Source organism: Grampus griseus, assembly GCF_964374135.1.
Source record: "Grampus griseus genome assembly, chromosome: 20".
NCBI lineage: Eukaryota > Metazoa > Chordata > Mammalia > Artiodactyla > Delphinidae > Grampus > Grampus griseus.
In genome coordinates, this window is record NC_139014.1 from 27,509,159 (window position 1) to 27,530,090 (window position 20,932).

Below are 20,932 nucleotides of genomic sequence, written 5' to 3' on the forward strand. Positions count from 1 at the left end.
TTTATCTTCCTCCTCTTTGATCTCCATTTAGTTTCTGACATTGCTGGCTCTTTCTTGAAGCCCTCTTCTCTCTTGGTTTTCATGGCAGTGCTCTTCCCATATCCCTTCCTTGCTGACTGTGCCGCTTTTGTTATGTTTCTGGTTTAGCTTACTTCTGTGGGTATTCCCCAAGTCTCTGTTGTTCTCAGTGTCTTTGCTCCTCTTAGTTATACTTACTGCCTTGAAGAGCTTGGTTTTCACCATTATCTCGATTGTAGATGGGTCTGTTGTCTGTATTTACAGCTATGGCAGAAGTACAGTTTCGGGCTTTTGACCTTGGATCTCTGCTTTAATAATGAAAACTTCTTAATGTTGTATTTAAATATTATGTATTTTTAAAATTAAAAAATCAGATATATGGTTAAATTACATCTGTTATTTGGAAGCGTAATTCCCAACTCTTTAATGATCTGAGCTTTCTAAGGGTTGTATTTTCTCTTTAATTTGCCTATGTTCACTCAGTAATGCTTTTGTATGTGCACTAAAAACAATCATATTAATATCATTTGCATACTTAAAAAGAGGATATTAAAATATTTTAATGCTATTATATTTTTAAAGTTTGTACAGAAGTTGGGAAATCTTCCTGATAATACTTCTTTATGCAGTTATTTCTCTACATTGGTGAGAATGATGTTTATTAAAATGTACTACTATTTGCATAACTAATGTTAGGGATTAATTTAATTATTAAATCTACTTAATTGAAATAGTAAGGGTGGAGGTAATAAGGCAACAATATCCTGCAGTCACGTGGAGATTTTTCCTTGTTATTGAACTGTATGGCATCTACAGTTATCAACTTTGTCTCTGCTTTACACTCTCTGTTTTCTGTTGCATTTGTGTTTTGGTGAAATTTTTGACAAAGAAGATTGTTTTGGAATAACCAGCCTCACTGGATGGTTGGAATCAAGAAGAACTTTAGGGCTTCCCTGGTGGTGCAGTGGTTGAGAGTCCGCCTGCCGATGCAGGGGACGTGAGTTCGTGCCCCGGTCGGGGAGGATCCCACATGCTGCGGAGAAGCTAGGCCTGTGAGCCATGGCTGCTGAGCCTGCACGTCCGGAGCCTGTGCTCCGCAGCAGGAGAGGCCACAACAGGGAGAGGCCCGTGTACCGCAAAAAAAAAAAAAAAAAAAAAAAAAAGAACTTTATTACTAAAGGACTCTGCCATGTCTTTGTTTCTTTTGTATGTAATTCACAGAGGCAGATTTTTCTCCTTTCATTTCATTTATGAAGTTCTTTTCTTCATGTCAATTATTTATTTTTTTAAAATTTATTTTATTTATTTTTGGCTGTGTTGGATCTTCGTTGCTGCAAGAGGGCTTTCTCTAGTAGTGGGCGGGGGCTACTCTTCGTTGAGGTGCGCGGGCTTCTCATTGCGGTGGCTTCTGTTGTTGCGGAGCACAGGCTTTAGGCACGTGGGCTTCAGTAGTTGTGGATCGTGGGCTCTAGAGCTCAGGCTTAGTAGCTGTGGCTCACGGAGTTAGTTGCTCCACGGTATGTGGGATCTTCCCGGACCAGGGCTCAAACCCGTGTCCCCTGCATTGGCAGGCGGATTCTTAACCACTGCGCCACCAGGGAAACCCTATTTATTTTTTATATTTTAATTTTTTTTTTGCCGCACTGCATGGCTTGTGGGATCATAGTTCCCCAACCAGAGATCGGACCTTGGCCCCCTGCGGTAGAAGCACGGAGTCCTACCCACTGGACCGCCAAGAAATTCCCCTCTTTATGCCAATTATTAATGTTCAACTTTTCTCAAATTTTTTACTTTGGGCAGAACTATATGAGAGAGTATAAAGCTTTAAAAGCTAATATTGCTAGTAGAATTTGAATTTGTTTAATTTACTTTGTCTAATTAAAAGAAAGATTTCTCCATCCACTATAACATACATTTATTTATTTATTTATTTAAAAAAATTTTTTTGGTTGTATTGGGTCTTCATTGCTGCATGCGGGCTTTCTCTAGTTGTGGCGAGCAGGCGCTACTCTTCATTGTGGTGGCTTCTCTTGTTGTGGAGCACGGGCTCTAGGCGTGTGGGCTTCAGTAGTTGCAGCACGCGGGCTCAAGTACTTGTGGCACACGGGCTCTGTAGTTGTGGCTTGTGGGCTCTAGAGCGCGGGCTCAGTAGTTGTGGCTCATGGGCTTAGTTGCTCTGTGGCATGTGGGATCTTCCCAGACCAGGGATCGAACCCATGTCCCCTGTGTTGGCGGGCATATCCTTAACCACTGTACCACCAGGGAAATCCAACTATAATATACTTTTACATGCACTATAAGATACTTTAAATACACTTTTTTTTAGATTTAAGATGTAATTTCACAAAATGTTGTATGACTTGCAGAAATTACATGTTGCTTTTATTGTATTTAATTTTTTAGATTTATTTTCATCAAACATGCAACTGATCAGATAAAATTTGTAATGGAAAATAGAATACCCCTTTCCTCTCTTCTGCCCGTTTTGCTTTTGCGCTCGCTTTGGTGGAATAAGTCCTTTGGTAGCTTGCTGGAAAAGGATGTGTGGTAGATCTTGTTCATCTGAAGATGTCTTTATTTTTCTTTAATTCTTGATTGTCAATTTGTCTGGGTAAGAAATACTTGTTTGTAAGTAATGTTACGTCAGAAATTTGAAGGTATTGATCTGGTGTTATGGTTGAAGAATCTTAAGACATTTTGACACCTTTTTCTTTGTATATGGCTTATTTTTTCCTCAGGAGCTAATAGAATGTTGGCTTTGTTCCCAGTGTTATAAAATTTTGCACTGTTGTTTCTTGGTTCTTATGTTTTTCTGGGCCTCTTCGATGTAGAAATTCAAGTAGTATAGTTATGAGAAAATTCTTTTTCTTTTTTTTTAATATCTTTATTGAAGTATAATTGCTTTACAATGTTGGGTTAGTTTCTGCTGTACAACAAAGTGAATCAGCTATATGTATACCTAGATCCCCATATGCCCTCCCTCTTGAGCCTCCCTCCCACCCTCCCTATCCCACCCCTCTAGGTCGTCACAAAGCGTCAAGGGAGAAAATTCTTTAAACTACTTTTTTGATGGTTTCTTCTCTTAAGTTTTCCATGTTCTCTCTTTCTGGTACTTGTATTATTTGGCTGTTATATCCCCTAGAATGATTAATTAAAAAATAATTTCATCCCTGTTCTGTTTGGGAGATTGTCTCAATATGGATTACTAACTCTTCTTGAATAATTCTTTGCTGGGATGTCCCTGGTGGTCCAGTGGTTAAAACTCTGTGCTTTCAATGCAGGGGGTACGGGTTCAATCCCTGGTCGGGGAACTAAGATCCCACATGCCTTGTGGTGTGCCCCACCCGCCCCACAAAATGATTCTTTTCTGCTGTCTTTTTTTCTTAACCTCTCCTCATGCCCAACACCTCCCTCCCTCCCCTTCCTCTCTCTTTCCCTCCCTCCCTTCCTCCTTCCCTCTCCCTCTTTCCCTCCCCTTCTCTCTCCCTCCCTTCTTCCTTCCTTCCTTTTCTTTCTTCCTCCCTACTTCCCTCCCTCCCCCCACTTTCCCTCCTCCCTCCTTCCCTCCCTTCCTGTTTTTCTTTCTTGGTGTAATTTACATGTAAATATTACCAAATAGAATCCAGTGATCCATAAAAAAATTTATACATCAGGACCAAGTAAAAGATATTCCAGGAATACAAGGTCGGTTAACATTTTGAAAATAAATCAGTGTAATTCACCATATTAGTAGAATGAAGAAGAAAACACAGTTGATCATCTCAATAGAAGTGGAAAAAACTTTGGCAAAATTTAATAGCCATTTAGGATTAAAAAAAAGCTTTTAGCAAATTAGAAGTAGAAAGAAACATCCTCAGTATGCTAAAGATAATCCATAAAAAAATCTATAGCCAACATTATAATCAATAATGATATATTAAATATTGTACTTTCCTACTGAGTTTGGGATGGATCCTATCACTACTTCTATTCACCATTGAATTCAAGTCCTAGCCATTACAATAAGGCAAGAAAAATGAATAAGAGATGCAAATATTAGAAGGAAAGGTATAAAATCATCTTATTCATAGATGATTTGATTGTATATGTAGAAAATACAAAACAATCTACAAACTTAGAATTAAGAAGTGATTTTTTAAAAAAATTAATTTATTTTTGGCTGGGTTGGGTCTTCGTTGCTGTGTGCGGCCTTTCTCTAGTTGCGGTGAGTGGGGGCTGCTCTTTGTTGTGGTGTGCGGACTTCTCATTGCAGTGGCTTCTCTTGTTGTGGAGCACAGGCTCTAGGTGCGCGGGCTTCAGTAGTTGTGGCTTGTGGGCTCTAGAGTGCAGGCTGAGTAGCTGCGGCTCACGGGCTTAGTTGCTTCGCAGCATGTGGGATCGTCGCGGACCAGGGCTTGAACCCGTGTCCCCTGCATTGGCAGGTGGATTCTTAACCACTGCCCCACCAGGGAAGCCCCAATTAATAAGTCATTAATAAGAGCTGTTGCAAAAATCCTCAGGAAAATACTAGCAAACAGAATCCAATAGCACATTAAAAGGATCATACAACATGATCAAGTGGGATTTATCCCAGGAATGCAAGGATTCTTCAATGTACACAAATCAATCAATGTGATACACCGTACTAACAAATTGGAGGATAAAAACCATATGATAATCTCAGTAGTTGCAGGAAAAGCTTTTGACAAAATTCAACATCCATTTATGATAAGAACTCTCAAGAAAGTAGGCATAGAGGGAACCTACCTCAACATAATAAAGGCCATGTATGACAAACACACAGCCAACATTGTTCTCAATGGTGAAAAACTGAGACCATTTCCTCTAAGATCAGGAACAAAACAAGGGTGCGCATTCTCACCACTGTTATTCAACATAGTTTTGGAAGTGTTAGCCACAGCAATCAGAGAAGAAAAAGAAATAAAAGGAATCCAAATTGGAAAAGAAGAAGTAAAACTGTCACTGTTTGCAGATGACATGATACTATACATAAAGAATCCTAAAGATGCTACTAGAAAACTACTAGAGCTAATCAATGAATTTGGTAGAGTAGCAGGATACAAAATTACTGCACGGAAATCTCTTGCATTCTTATACACTAATGATGAAAAATCTGAACGGGAAATTAAGGAAACACTACCACTTACCATTGCAACAAAAAGAATAAAATACCTAGGAATAAACCTACTTAAGGAGACAAAAGATCTGTATGCAGAAAAGTATAAGACACCAATGAAAGAAATTAAAGGTGATACAAACAGATGGAGAGATATACCATGTTCTTGGATCGGAAGAATCAACATTGTGAAAATGACTATACCACCCAAAGCAATATACAGATTCATTGCAATCCCTATGAAACTACCAATGGCATTTTTCACAGACCTAGAACAAAAAATTGCACAATTTGTATGGAAACAGAAAAGACCCCGAATAGCCAAAGCAATCTTGAGAAAGAAAAAAGGAGCTGGAGGAATCAGGCTCCCAGACTTCAGAGTGTACTACAAAGCTACAGTAATCAAGACAGTATGGCACTGGCACAGAAACAGAAGTATAGATCAATGGAACAGGATAGAAAGCCCAGAGATAAACCCATGCACATATGGTCACGTTATCTTTGATAAAGGAGGCAAGACTATACAATGGAGAAAAGTCAGCCTCTTCAATAAGTGGTGCTAGGAAAAGTGGACAGCTACATGTAAAAGATGAAATTAGAACACTCCCTAGCACCATACATAAAAATAAACTAAAAATGGATTAAAGACCTAAATGTAAGGCCAGACACTATAAAACTCTTAGAGGAAAACAGGCAGAACACCTTATGACATAAATCACAGCAAGATCCTTTTTGACCCACCTCCTAGAGAAATGGAAATAAAAACAAAAATAAACAAATGGGACCTAATGAAACCTAGAAGCTTTTGCACAGCAAAGGAAACCACAAACAAGATGAAAAGACAACCCTCAGAATGGGAGAAAATATTTGCAAATGAAACAACTGACAAAGGATTAATCTCCAAAATTTACAAGCAGCTCATGCAGCTCAATATGAAAAAAACAAACAACCCAATCCAAAAATAGGCAGAAGACCTAAATAGACATTTCTCCAAAGAAGATAGACAGATTGCCAACAAACACATGAAAAGATGTTCAACATCACTAATCATTAGAGAAATGCAGATCAAAACTACAATGAGGTATCACCTCACACCGGTCAGAATGGCCATCATCAAAAAATTTACAAACAATAAATGCTGGAGAGAGTGTGGAGAAAAGGGTAACCTCTTGCACTGTTGGTGGGAATGTAAATTGGTACAGCCACTATGGAGAACAGTATGGAGGTTCCTTAAAAAACTAAAAATAGAACTACCATATGACCCAGCAATCCCACTACTGGGCATATACCCTGAGAAAACCATAATTCGAAAAGAGTCATGCACCACAATGTTCATTGCAGCACTATTTACAATAGCCAGGACATGGAAGCAACCTAAGTGCCCACTGACAGATGAATGGATACAGAAGATGTGGCACATATATACAATGGAATATTACTCAGCCATAAAAAGAAAGGAAATTGAGTTATTTGTAGTGAGGTGGATGGACCTAGAGTCTGTCATACAGAGTGAAGTAAGTCAGAAAGAGAAAAACAAATACCGTATGCTAACATATATATGGAATCTAAGAAAAAAAAAAAAAAGGGCATGAAGAACCTAGGGGCAAGATGGGAATAAAGACACAGACCTACTGGAGAATGGACTTGAGGATATGGGGAGGGGGAAGGGTAAGCTGTGACAAAGTGAGAGAGTGGCATGGACATATATACACTACCAAATGTAAAACAGCTAGTGGGAAGCAGCTGCATGGCACAGGGAGATCAGCTTGGTGCTTTGTGACCACCTAGAGGGGTGGGATAGGGAGGGTGGGAGGGAGACGCAAGAGGGAGGGTGTATAGGGATATACTTATGCATATAGCTAATTCACTTTGTTATACAGCAGAAACTAACACACCACTGTGAAGCAATTATACTCCAATAAAGATGTTTTTAAAAAAATAGAGCTGTTGCATACCAGAGTCATTGGATCTTTGGTGAACTGATTCCCTTACAGTGTATTTTTCCAGCATTATTTTCAGCTGTCACCAGTATCCCCTATCTAAGCCTTCCTCTCCCCAACAACGCTCACTCCTTTGGAATAGTTTTTTCTGTGTGTGTGTGTGATAGTTTTTTTGAACTTTCGTTTCCTCAAGCGATCCATCTTCTTTCTTTCAGACCTTTTCATTTGCTATTTCCTCTTCTAGAATACTCATGTCCTAACCCTTCTTTCTTGTTTTCCGATGTCAGTAGTATGTGCTTCCATGGGATTTACTGGTTTTTTATTTTAGTTACTCAGTTGCCTCTTAATTGCTATGTTTATAGGCTGTTTTCATATTTTCAGTACCTAACAGAGTACTTGGTACAAGGTGTTAATAAATATTTGAATGTTGCTGCATGGTATAATGTTTTGAAGGTTATGATCTAGAAGAAAAGCAAGTTTCCTTTCTGTAGGTGATTCTGTGCAAAGCCTGTCTCTTAACTAAAAGCAAAAAAACTGAAGGATTTGGATGTTCTTTTACACTGTAGAAGGTCATTATTGTATTTAATGGGCATTTACTCCCAACGACACAGTTTGTATTTCCCTATATTTTCATGGTCACTAACAATCATTGATTACGTTTTTAATGAACCTACACTTGCTTTAGAATTTTTTTCAGTGCAGTCTTCCAGGAAGCTATGACCAATCAATTGGTATTCTCATGTCAGATAAAAGCTGTTACTATCTTTCAAATCTGTCTTTTTAGAACTTAATTCCAAGTAAATTCTTCTTCCTTGTTACTCTTAGGAGCCATAGTGGTTTTTAGTAACTCAGTACCTCACTTGTGAAATAGAATATAGCAATATGTGTGATTTAATATATAAGTTAAATTTAATATAAGTTAAAAATTTTATATGACTGTAGATTTTGTGCTAATAATGCTTATTTCCAAGGAATGGGATCAGAGGACATATACATTTTAATGTTTTAAATTCCTTAATATAAAGACCATACAATTAATTCTAACCAGCTAAAGTATTCATTATAAAAATTCAAGGAATACTGAAATGTAGAAAGTGAAAATTCACATGATTCTGTTATTAGAGATAAACCCAGGTTACCTCTTTACTTTCCTTCTTTTCTCTCTTTAGATACTGAGCATGTATTGACAGCTTAGAGTATGTATTTCCTGTTTTTTTCCCCCTAAGCTATTCATACATGCATGAAAGTAACTTGTAGTAGTATGAACAGGACCTGATTCAAGTTCTTTACATGTATTATATTTATTTGCTATTGATGTGTATATGTAGGTTTTTTCATAACAGTTTATATTATGAATGTCTTTCCATTTCAAAACTTTCAACATTGCTAAAAATTATGTCATTCCATTGTATAAACATTTATATTAATTTTAACCTTTTCCCTATAACAGGTTATATAGTTATATGCTTCTGTATATGTACATTTAAAAAATACACAAGGAAGTATAAATATTTTCAGGATAATTCCTAGAAGGGGAATTACTGGGTAAAAGAATGTATACATGTAAAATTTTGATACATGTTGTAAAATTGCTTCTCAGAGAGAATATGTTGTCATTTATATATGAGAATTCCTTTTTTTCCCCCAATTCTGTCCTCTACTGGCTCTTATGAATCTTTTCAGTCTTGGCCTGTGTGATGCAGGAAAATCCTATTCTTGCAATTTTTCTGTCTTTGAGTCCTAGGAAGATTGGAAAAATCTTCATATTTTTGCTGTTTATTCTCATAATACCGTGCTTGTTTGTACTCTTTTCTCTTATTGATTTCAGCTCTCTACTAGATTATTCTTAATGAAATATTATCATGGATATGTGTCCTGTAGACTTCCTGTGTAGTTTGCAACCTATCTTGTTATTTGGTGAAATCTATCAGTTTTTTATGTTATATATCTTTAGTTTCACAAAAAGAAAAACTTTGCATATTTTACCATGTCATTTCAAATCATGACTCTCTTTGAGTGTTGTATTTTTTTTCTTTTTTTAATTTGTTTTCTTTTTCTATTATATTTTCTTGATTGTTTCTTGCCAACCTCTGATTTTCATAGCTTTTGGGGGAAATTTCTCCTTTATTATGGTCTTTCCCTTACTATAATATGTTCCTTTGGAATCACAGGAACAGTGATTTATTAATCATTGCGTTCTCTTCAGTGCCTTGCATAATATGTGGAATATATATGGGTGGTGCCCCCGAAATGAATTTATCCAGTATTTTGTAAAAGAAAAACTAGAACTCCACTTTTGTATAAAGTTTTTTTCTCTTTTTTAGTCATTTATCAGTGACCAAATGGATAGCGCCGCTTTTGACTCTGAGTTTATAACTCTATTAGGAATTATCTTAGCCTTGTGCTTATGCTGTTTGCTTATTGATTATGGAGTAGACGATCATTTTGGCCTCTCACCTGAACCAGATTTCTTAGAAATGCAGATCGAACCTTACTCGTTATTCTTAGGAGTCCAATATACTGAGTATCTGAACTTCCTTGTTTTAGAGCAAATTCTTATAAACTAGCGCCTTTACTCTGGGAATAGACGGACTCTGTGGAGATACAGTTTCCTCAAGTGCCTGTGAACCAAAATCTTAATACTCATCCAAAACACTGGGTAGCCAACTTGGCTTATTCCTTCTAGCTTATTTTGTTATTACTTACTACTGGAAAGGTACTATTGTTTTTTGTTCTGCTGTGCACGGAATTCACAGTTTCACATCTTAAAATATTAAAAGGTTTTAAAATAACCCCAAGATCCAACCCATTTTTCCCTTAGTGGAGTGTAAATGCCATGTATTTTCTGAAGCTTGTAATATTGTAAACAGCCCACCCATGCAGTCAATAATACTAATTGTTGCTGACTTTTTATGATATGAATGGCTTAAGTTATTTTTTAGAAGCAAATATGAGTAGAACACCTTTAGAATTGTTAAACTTTTTCTCATTTTCTTTTTTTGGGGGGGATATATTTTCATATAGGGTGCACTTTCTGTGTGTTGAATTTTCATTACTTTTCTCAATGTACAAGTTACCTCTTTCATCCTCTTCAAGCAAGTTAAATGTGGCTTTTGTCACATTCAAGGAAGAGCTTTTGATTTGTTCAGTCATATCAGTTCAGAAATTCTGCTTAACTTTTCCAGAACGGTTTGCCATAAGTTTTTTTTTACTGTAAAAATGTAATAACTATGGTTAAATAAGTAAATCTTTACACACACTCACAGTCTGTTCATCCAAAACACTAGCAACCTTCCAAAAGTAGGCCAACTGACATTTGCTTACAGTCATCACCAGTATTTTGCAAAGAGGAATCAGGCTTATCGACATTTTAAATGGCCAAACTATGAGATTTAGGGCTTCCCTAATGTTTTCTGCTCTAATTACTTCTCAGTTTGCTTTGTGTATGTTTTTCATAACACCTAGTCCTTATCAGTGGAGCCTTTATCACTTGGGATCATTTAGATTTTTACAAAATTTTGCTAAGCCCATTATTCAGATAAATTATAACTTGGGAACATTTGTTCTGTTCACTATCAATTTATTTAATATTTTTGGTCATAGAACAGTGTTTCTAATAGAGAATATTTGCTTTAGAAGTGCTGCTTTTTTAGTTTAAAATTTTTTTTTAGTTTTTGGTGATGTCATGGTATTAGAGAAATTGATTTAAGAGTATTCTCAGTTTATACCTAAATATTTGATCCCTGTAGTTAGGGACTTTTCATATGAGGGCTATAGTGCGTGGGAAGTATACTGAACAGAAAAGAGAGGAAGTAAATTGATAAATCAAGTGTATAATATTGCTTAGTATTTTTCAGATAAAATTCTAGGTTGATAATAAACATTATCACCACTTTACCGCTATTCTGCAAGGTGAATGCCATGACACATAGTTGATAAGTGATCCAGCTGGAAATTGAACTTTAAAGCTCGCTCCTTAATAATTTAGGTCTCACTGTGTCCCATTATATGATTTTTCCATTATTACAGGGAAGCACTTTTACCAAATTCAGGTGTTTCTAGGCTGTGTCTCTGACAGCAGGAATCAAACAGTTGTGTATCAGTTGAAATGTGTAAAAAGTAGCTCTGTTTTCTCTGTGTTTTCATCCACTTTTGAAGGTCTAAAATATCTTCAGTTGTGTCTTCATTATATTTGGAGCCCTTGGTTGTTTAGTCTAGTGGTGAAGAGCATTGAAAATAGTCAATATCGGGACCAATATATAGGAAAGCTATTATCCTACATTAGTGTATTTAAAATTTTAAGCTGTTGGGATAAAGTATGTCACAGAGACAGCTGTAATGTATTTAAGTTACATTCACCCTAAATTAAATCAGCCCTTTAAAAGAAACGTTGGTTCCCTTTACAGGACTTGGTATAAACTATTAAAAGTACATCAAAAGGATTAGTGACGGATATCTTGAATCAGATAAAAACAAAGGTGTAACATGAAGCAACTAAATTACATGTGAGCTTAATGATTCTGACCCAAATAAACAGACTTGTAATGGAGATGCTGATTATTATCGGTACAGCTTAAATGCTTTTTTACTTTAGAACTGTAAAGAAGATTGTAGGAGTCTTAGTGAATGGGACAAATTATGGTCTTGGAAATCTGTGTTTATTTATCACAACACATTCCTAGGTGTGAAAGTGAAAACTCATAATTTTCTAAATAATAGTTATTTTAAAGTAAGTCTTTTAGGGACTTCCCTGGTGGTCCAGTGGCTAAGACTCCATGCTCCCAATGCAGGGGGCCTGGGTTTGATCCCTGGTCAGGGAACTAGATCCCACATGCTGCAACTAAGAATTTGTATGCCGCAGCTAAACATCCTGCGTGCTGCAATTAAAACCCGACACGGTTAAATAAATAATATATATGAAAGTCTTTTTTTTTTTAACATCTTTATTGGAGTATAATTGCTTTACAGTTGTGTGTTAATTTCTGCTTTATAACAAAGTGAATCAGTTATACATATACATATGTTCCCATATCTCTTCCCTCTTGCATCTCCCTCCCTCCCACCCTCCCTATCCCACCCCTCTAGGTGGTCACAAAGCACCAAGCTGATCTCCCTGTGCTGTGCGGCTGCTTCCCACTAGCTATCTGTTTTACCTTTGGTAGTGTATATATGTCCATGCCACTCTCTCACTTAGTCACAGCTTACCCTTCCCCCTTCCCATATCCTCAAGTCCATTCTCCAGTAGGTCTGTGTCTTTATTCCCGTCTTGCCCCTAGGTTCTAAGTGCCCTTTTTTTTTCTTAGATTCCATATATATGTGTTAGCATACGGTATTTGTTTTTCTCTTTCTGACTTACTTCACTCTGTATGACAGACTCTGGGTCCATCCACCTCACTACAAATAACTCAATTTCGTTTCTTTTTATGGCTGAGTAATATTCCATTGTATATATGTGCCACATCTTCTTTATCCATTCATCTGTTGATGGACGCGTAGGTTGCTTCCATGTCCTGGCTATTGTAAATAGAGCTGCAATGAACATTTTGGTACATGACTCTTTTTGAATTATGGTCTTCTCAGAGTATATGCCCAGTAGTGGGATTGCTGGGTCATATGGTAGTTCTATTTTTAGTTTTTTAAAGAACCTCCATACTGTTCTCCATAGTGGCTGTACCAATTTACATTCCCACCAACAGTGCAAGAGGGTTCCCTTTTCTCCACACTCTCCCCAGCATTTATTGTTTGTAGATATTTTGATGATGGCCATTCTGACCGGTGTGAGATGATATCTCATTGTAGTTTTTTTTTTTTTTTTTTCGGTACGCAGGCCTCTCACTGTTGTGGCCTCTCCCGTTGCGGAGCACAGGCTCCGGACGTGCAGGCTCAGCGGCCATGGCTCACGGGCCCAGCCGCTCTATGGCATGTGGGATCTTCCCAGACGAGGGCACGAACCTGTGTCCCCTGCATCGGCAGGCGGACTCTCAACCGCTGCGCCACCAGGGAAGCCCTCATTGTAGTTTTGATTTGCATTTCTCTAATGATTAATGATGTTGAGCATTCTTTCATGTATTTGTTGGCAATCTGTGTATTTTCTTTGGAGAAATGTCTATTTAGGTCTTCTGCCCATATTTGGATTGGGTTGTTTGTTTTTTTGATATTGAGCTGCATAAAGCTGCTTATAAATTTTGGAGATTAATCCTTTGTCAATTGCTTCATTTGCAAATATTTTCTCCCATTCTGAGGGTTGTCTTTTCGTCTTGTTTATGGTTTCCTTTGCTGTGGAAAAGCTTTTAAGTTTCATTAGATCCCATTTGTTTATTTTTGTTTTTATTTCCATTTCTCTAGGAGGTGGGTCAAAAAGGTTCTTGCTGTGATTTCTGTCATAGAGTGTTCTGCCTATATTTTCCTCTAAGAGTTTGATAGTGTCTGGCCTTACATTTAGGTCTTTAATCCATTTTGAGTTCATTTTTGTGTATGGTGTTAGGGAGTGTTCTAATTTCATACTTTTACATGTACCTGTCCAGTTTCCCAGCACCACTTATTGAAGAGGCTGTCTTTTCTCCACTGTATATTCTTGCCTCCTTTATCAAAGATAAGGTGACCATATGTGCATGTGTTTATCTCTGGGCTTTCTATCCTGTTCCATTGATCTATATTTCTGTTTTTGTGCCAGTACCATACTGTCTTGATTAATGTAGCTTTGTAGTATAGTCTGAAGTCAGGGAGCCTGATTCCTCCAGGTCCGTATGAAAGTCTTTTAAAGGATTTGTCTTTATTAGAAATAATTTACCTGCAATGAAGCTCATCAATTATAAGTATAAAATTTGATGAGGTTTGCCAGATGGATACCGTTATGTAACTACTACCACAATCAAAACACAAAGCCATTTATCACTGTAAGAAGTCCCCTTTTCTACTTTACATCCAGTAAAATGGCTATATCCAAAAGAGAGATAATAACAAGTGTTGGTGAGATGTGGACTAATTTGGGACTTTCATACGTGGCTTATGCAAATGTAAGATAGTACAGCCACTGGAAAATAGCTTGACAATTCCTTAAAATGTTAAATACAGAGTTACCATATGTCCCAGTAATTCCACTCCTAGATGTATAGCCAATAAAAATGAAAACAAACACCTATACAAAAACTTGTGCATGAATATTTATAGCAGCATTATTCATATTAGTCAAAAGGTAGAAACAATCCAGATGTCTGTTAACTGATAAAGAGAATGTGGTATAACCATACAATGGAATATTACTTGACCGTATAGAATTGAAGTTCTGATAAATGCTATAACATGATGAATCTTGAAAACATTATGCTAATTAAAAAAACTCAGCTATAAAAGGCCACAAATTATTGATTTCCTTTTATATGAAATATCCAGAATAGGCAGATTCATAGAGAATGAAAGCAGATTAGTGGTTGCCTGGGGCTGGGAGATTGAGAGGTTGGGGAATGACTGGTAATGTATAAAGGTTTTTAATTTTTTGGGCTGATAAAAATGTTCTAAAATTAATTATGGTAATAGCTGCACAACTCTGTAAATATGCTAGGAACTATTGAACTGTACATATTGTAATCTGCTTAATGTAAAAGTCCCCTTGTATCCTTGTAACTGGCCCCAACTTGGGGTCCCAAAACCACTAATATGATTTATGTCTCTATTGTTTCTGCCTTTTTGGAATTTGAAAAAAATGGGATATATAACATTTATATGTGGTTGGTTTCTTTCATTTCACATAATGCTTTTGAGAATCATAGCTGTTGTTGTGTGTTTCAGTTTAGTTGTTCATTCCTTTTTAAAATTTCTGAGTAGTATTCCATTGTCTGGATATACTCTAACTTGTTTTTCCTTTCATCAGTGAATGGTTATTTGGATTATTTCCAGTTTTGTCTCATGCATAAAGCTCCTCTGAATAGTTGCTTGTGTATATATGTTTTCATGTCTCTTGGGTCAGTATTTAGGAGTGAGATTACTGGGTCCTATAGTAAGTTAGGCTTAATTTTATAAGCAAATGCCAAATTGCAATTCTAAAGTAGCTATTCTGATTTGCATTCCCACCAGCAGTGTTCCGTTTTCCCTAATGATAAATGATACTGATCATGTTTTCTTCTGCTTATTTACCATTTTATTATTTTTTTATAAAATTGCTCTTAAAATATTGCCCATTTTAATGTTTTTTTTATTACTGAGTTATAAGAGTTCTATATATATTTTAGGTAGAAGTTCTATATATATTTTAGATAAATGTAAAATATGTACAAAGATGTGTTCCTTCATGTGGCTCACCTTAATGGGCTTTGGAAAAAAAAAAGACTTTTTCGAGCAGCCTTAGGTTCATAGCAAAATAGAGCAGAAGGTACATAGATTTCTCTATACCCTCCTTACCTCCCATTATCAACATCCATGCTTTTCCTCCCCCAGGTTGATTAGGTGGCCAGGCTGAGGAGGGAGGCTTGGGACTGACGCTCGGTACCCCATGTTCACTGGTCCATGTATGGGATGTGGATTGAACAGGTTAAGATGGGTAACATTTTATAGTGATTTGACTAAGATATCGTACTACAGAATCTGAAAAAAATTGGTATAGACAATTTTATTTACAAAGCAGAAATAGAAACACAGATGTAGAGAACAAATGTATGGATACCAAAGGGGAAAGCGGGGGTGAGATGAATTGGGAGATTGAGATTGAGATATATACACTATTGATACTATGTATAAAATAGATAACTAATGAGAACCTACTGTACAGCACAAGGAACTCTACTCAATGCTCTGTGGTGACCTAAATGGGAAGGAAATCCAAAAAAAGGGGGGATGTATATATATGTATAGCTGGTTCACTTTGCTGTACAGTAGAAACTAACACAACATTGTAAAGCAATTATACTCCAATAATAACAATTAAAAAACCTGGAAAACCCCAAAACGAAAAGCAAACAACAAAAAAATAATAGATGGCTGATCTTCCAATTCGTCCCACCACCACTCTCACCCCCACCACTTTCCCCCCTTGGTGTCCATATGTTTGTTCTCTACATCTGTGTCTCTATTTCTGCCCTGCAAGCTGATTCATCTGTACCATTTTCTATATCTTTCTATTATTAATTTCTAATTTAATCCCATTTTTATCAGAAGGCATAGTTTATATGATTCCAGTCCTGTTAAGTGTTTTGCGATTTGTTTTATGTCCCTGAATATGGTCTATCTTGTTCCCTTCTTCTGTATCCTTACTGGTTGTCTTTCTGCTTCTTCTATCAGTTATAGGAGATGGTTGTTGAGATCTTCCATAATAATAGTTAGTGAATTCTTTTAATTTTATCAGTTTTTGCTTTATGTGTTTTACCACTCTGTTACTGGGAGCAAAAACATTTAGGATGGTAAAATCTTCTTTATGTGTTGATCTGTTTGTTTTTAGTGAAATCCCTGGTAATATTCCTTGCTCTGAAACCCACTTTTCCTGTTATTAATGTAGACACTGTTGCTTTCTTTTGACTAGTGCTGGTATGATATATCTCTTGTGATCTTTTTTACTTTTAACCTTTGATTTTCTTTATATGTGAAATGCATTTCTTGTAGGCAGCATATAATTGTGTCTTGCTTTTTTATCCAACATTGCACTCTGATTATAATTGTGTTTTAGACCATCTACGTGTAACGTTTGTATTACAGGATTTAAATTATAAAATGATTCCGCTTTATCTCCTGTATTCTATTAACTGTCTCGTTTTGTTTTTAGTGGTAATTTAGGATTTAAAATATATATCTATAATTCATCACAACCTACCTTCAAGTAGTATTATACCATTTCATATATTGTATAAAAATCTGAAATACATAACAACAATAAAAAAATGTGATTGAAGAATGGGCAAAGAACTTGAGTAGACATTTCTCCAAAGAAGATATGCAAATGGCCCATAAGCATGTGAAAAGATGCTCAACATCATCATTAGGGAAATGCAAATCAAAACCACAAAGAGATACCACTTCACATCCATTAGAATGGCTAGAATAAAAGAAAAGAAAACAAAAGAACTCCACAGAAAATGAAATGTTGGTGAGGATGTGGAAAAATTGGAATCCATGTGCTTTGGTAGTGTAGCCACTGTGAAAAGTGGAATGGTGGTTTCTCAAAAATGTGGATTTGTGAAAAAAATTGGTTATTTATTTAGAATATATAGATACTCTAAAATAGGATATATAGATATATCTTTTAATAGATTTTATTTTTAGAATAGTTTTAAGCTCACAGAAATATTGAGCAGAAAATATAGAGTTCCCATATATTCCCTGAAATGAGAGTTCCTGTTGCTCCACATCCTCATGAGCATTGATTATATCAATCATTGTTCTACTACCTGTGTTATGGTATTTCATTGTTTGAATTTGTTTTCCATGATAACATATGATGGGACACATCTTTTTTTTTTTCAGTTAACATATAAAATGTCACTAGGAATAAAATAATCAGTTTTGGCTTTTCATCTGTTCTCTTTTTTAAAAAATTTTTTAATTTAATTTTTTTATACAGCAGGTTCTTATTAGTCATCAATTTTATACACATCAGTATATACATGTCAATCCCAATCGCCCAATCCATCACACCACCCCCCCCCCACCCCCCCACGGCTTTCCCCCCTTGGTCTCCATACATTTGTTCTCTACATCTGTGTCTCAATTTCTGCCCTGCAAACCGGTTCATCTGTACCATTTTTCTAGATCCACATATATGCATTAATATACAATATTTGTTTTTCTCTTTCTGACTTACTACGCTCTGTATGACAGTCTCTAGATCCATCCACGTCTCTACAAATGACCCAGTTTCGTTCCTTTTTATGGCTGAGTAATATTCCATTGTATATATGTACCACATCTTCTTTATCCATTCGTCTGTTGATGGGCATTTAGGTTGCTTCCATGACCTGGCTATTGTAAATAGTGCTGCAGTCAACATTGGGGTGCATGTGTCTTTTTGAATTGTGGTTTTCTCTGGGTATATGCCCAGTAGTGGGATTGCTGGATCATATGGTAATTCTATTTTTAGTTTTTTAAGGAACCTCCATACTGTTCTCCATAGTGGCTATATCAATTTACATTCCCACCAACAGTGCAAGAGGGTTCCCTTTTCTCCACACCCTCTCCAGCATTTGTTGTTTGTAGATTTTCTGATGATGCCCATTCTAACTGGTGTGAGGTGATATCTCATTGTAGTTTTGATTTGCATTTCTCTAATAATTAGTGATGTTGAGCAGCTTTTCATGTGCTTCTTGGCCATCTGTATATCTTCTTTGGAGAAATGTCTATTTAGGTCTTCTGCCCATTTTTGGATTGGGTTGTTTGTTTTTTTTATATTGAGCTGCATGAGCTGTTTATATATTTTGGAGGTTAATGGGACACATCTTTTCATGTGCTTATTTGCCATCTATATGTCTTCTTTGGTGAGGTATCTGTCAGATCTTTAGCCCAGGTTGTTTCTTTTCTTGTTGTTGGGTTCTAAGAGCTCTTTGTATATTTCAGATAACTGTGCATGTGTATAATATTTTTCCCAGTCCATGGCTTGTCTTATTCTCCTCACAGTGTCTCTTGTAGAACATATTAAAATGTTTTTTTCCTCTTCCCTACATGTATTTTAGCTTACTTGATGCTGTCTCACAACTCACTGATGCTGTGTTCATTATTTTCCTGTTTTTTTTTCCCCTTTTGTGTTTCCAGTAGTTTCTATTGCTGCCTCTGCCTCTTTCCTAATCTTTTTTTTTCCGTCTTTTTTTTCCTTTTGTGTTTCCAGTAGTTTCTATTGCTGTCTCTGCATATTTCCTGATCTTTTTCTTTTTTGCAGTATCTAATATATCATTAACCTATCCAGTGTATTTTTCATTTCAGACACTGCATTTTTCATTTTTAGAAGTTGTGTGTGTGTGTGTTTCTGTATGGAGAGATCTCCCATGTATTTTGTTTAAAAAATATTTATTTAGGCTGTGGCATGCGGGATCTTTAGTTGCAGCATGCAGACTCTTAGTTGCAGCATGCGTGCAGGATCTAGTTCCCTGACCAGGGATTGAACTCAGGCCCCCTGCATTGGGAGCATAGAGTCAGCCACTGGACCACCAAGGAAGTCCCTCCCATGTCTTTTTAATATGTTCACATTCTCTTCTACCTTCTTGAGTAAATGGAGTATGTTTATCAGAGAGTTTAAATGTCAGCCTGTTCTATGGAAAGATATACTGTGTTTGTGGATTGGAAGAATTAAAATTGGTAAAATGACCATGCTACCCAAAGCAATCTATAGATTCAGTGCAATACCTGTCACAATACCAACGACATTTTTCACAGAACTATGACAAATAATTTTAAAATATGTATAGAAACACAAACGACCTTGAACAGCCAAAACAGTCTTGAGAAAGAAGAACAGAGCTGGAGGTATCACACTTGCTGACTTCAGACTATACTACAAAACTTCAGTAATCCAAACAGTATGGTACTGGCACAAAAACAGACATAGATCAGTGGAACAGAATAAAGAGCCGAGAAATAAACCCATGCGTTTTTGGTCAGTTGATCAGTGGCAGAGGAGGCAAGTATATACAGTGGAGTAAAGATAGTCTCTTCAATAAGTGGCACTGGGAAAACTGGACAGCTACATGTAACAGAATGAAATTAGAACATTTTCTCACATCATATGCAAAAGTAAGCTCAAAATGGATTAAAGACCTAAATGTAAGACTCAAAACCATAAACACTCCTTGACATAAATTGTAGCAATATTTTTTTGTATCTGTCTCCTAAAGTAAAGGAAATAGAAGCAAAAATAAACAAATGGGACCTAATTAAACTTAAAGACTTTTGCACAGCAAAGGAAACCATTGACGGAATGAAAGAAAACCTACTGAATGGGAGAAATGATATGCAATGATATGACTGATAAGGGGTTAATATCTAAAATATATAAACAGCTCATACAACTCAACATAAAAAAAGCAAACAACCCCATTAAAAAATGGACAGAAGACCTGAATAGACATTTTCTCAAAGAAGATGTACAGATGGCCAACAGGCACATGAAAAGTTGCTCAACATCATCAGTCATCAGAGAAATGCAAATCAAAACCACAAAACCTCATGCCTCTCAGAATGGCTGCCATAAAAAATGCCACAAATAACAAATGTTGGTGAGAAAAGGGAATCCTTGTACACTGTTGGTGGGAATGTAAGTTGGTGCAGCCACTATGGAGAACAGTATGGAGGTTCCTCAAAAAACTAAAAATGGAACTATCATATGATCCAGCAATTCCACTCCTAGGTATATATCCAGAAAAAGAAAATAAAACAAAAACACTAATTCAAAAAGATTCATGCACCCCAGTGCAGTGTTCACAGCAGCACTATTTATAGTAGCCAAGATATAGAAGCAGCCTAAGTGTCCATCAACAGATGAATGGATAAGGAGGATGTGGATTTACATGTACACACATACACGCACACACACACACAATGCAATTTTGCCATTTGCAGCAACATGATTGGACTTAGAGGGTATTATGCTTAGTGAAATAAGTCAGACAGAGAAAGACAAATGCTATACAAAACCACTTCTATCTGGAATGTAAAAAATACAATAGTGAATATAACAAAAAAAAGCAGACTTACAGATATAGAGAACAAACTAGTGGTTACCGGTGGGGAGGGGCAAGATAGGGTTAGGGTATTAAGAGTTACAAGCTAGTAGGTATAAAATAAGCTGCAAGGAGATACAAACTACTGTATATAAAATAGATAAACAACAAGGTTCTACTGTATAGCACAGGGAACTATTATATTCAATATCTTGTAATAAACTATA

At 36.4% G+C, this 20,932-nt stretch overlaps 1 protein-coding gene across 5 annotated transcripts in view; it reads left to right on the forward strand.

The window, feature by feature from the left end:
* The window catches only part of BCAS3 (BCAS3 microtubule associated cell migration factor), a 572,645-nt gene that overhangs the window by 47,473 nt on the left and 504,240 nt on the right, over positions 1-20,932 (forward strand). The window lies entirely within an intron of this gene.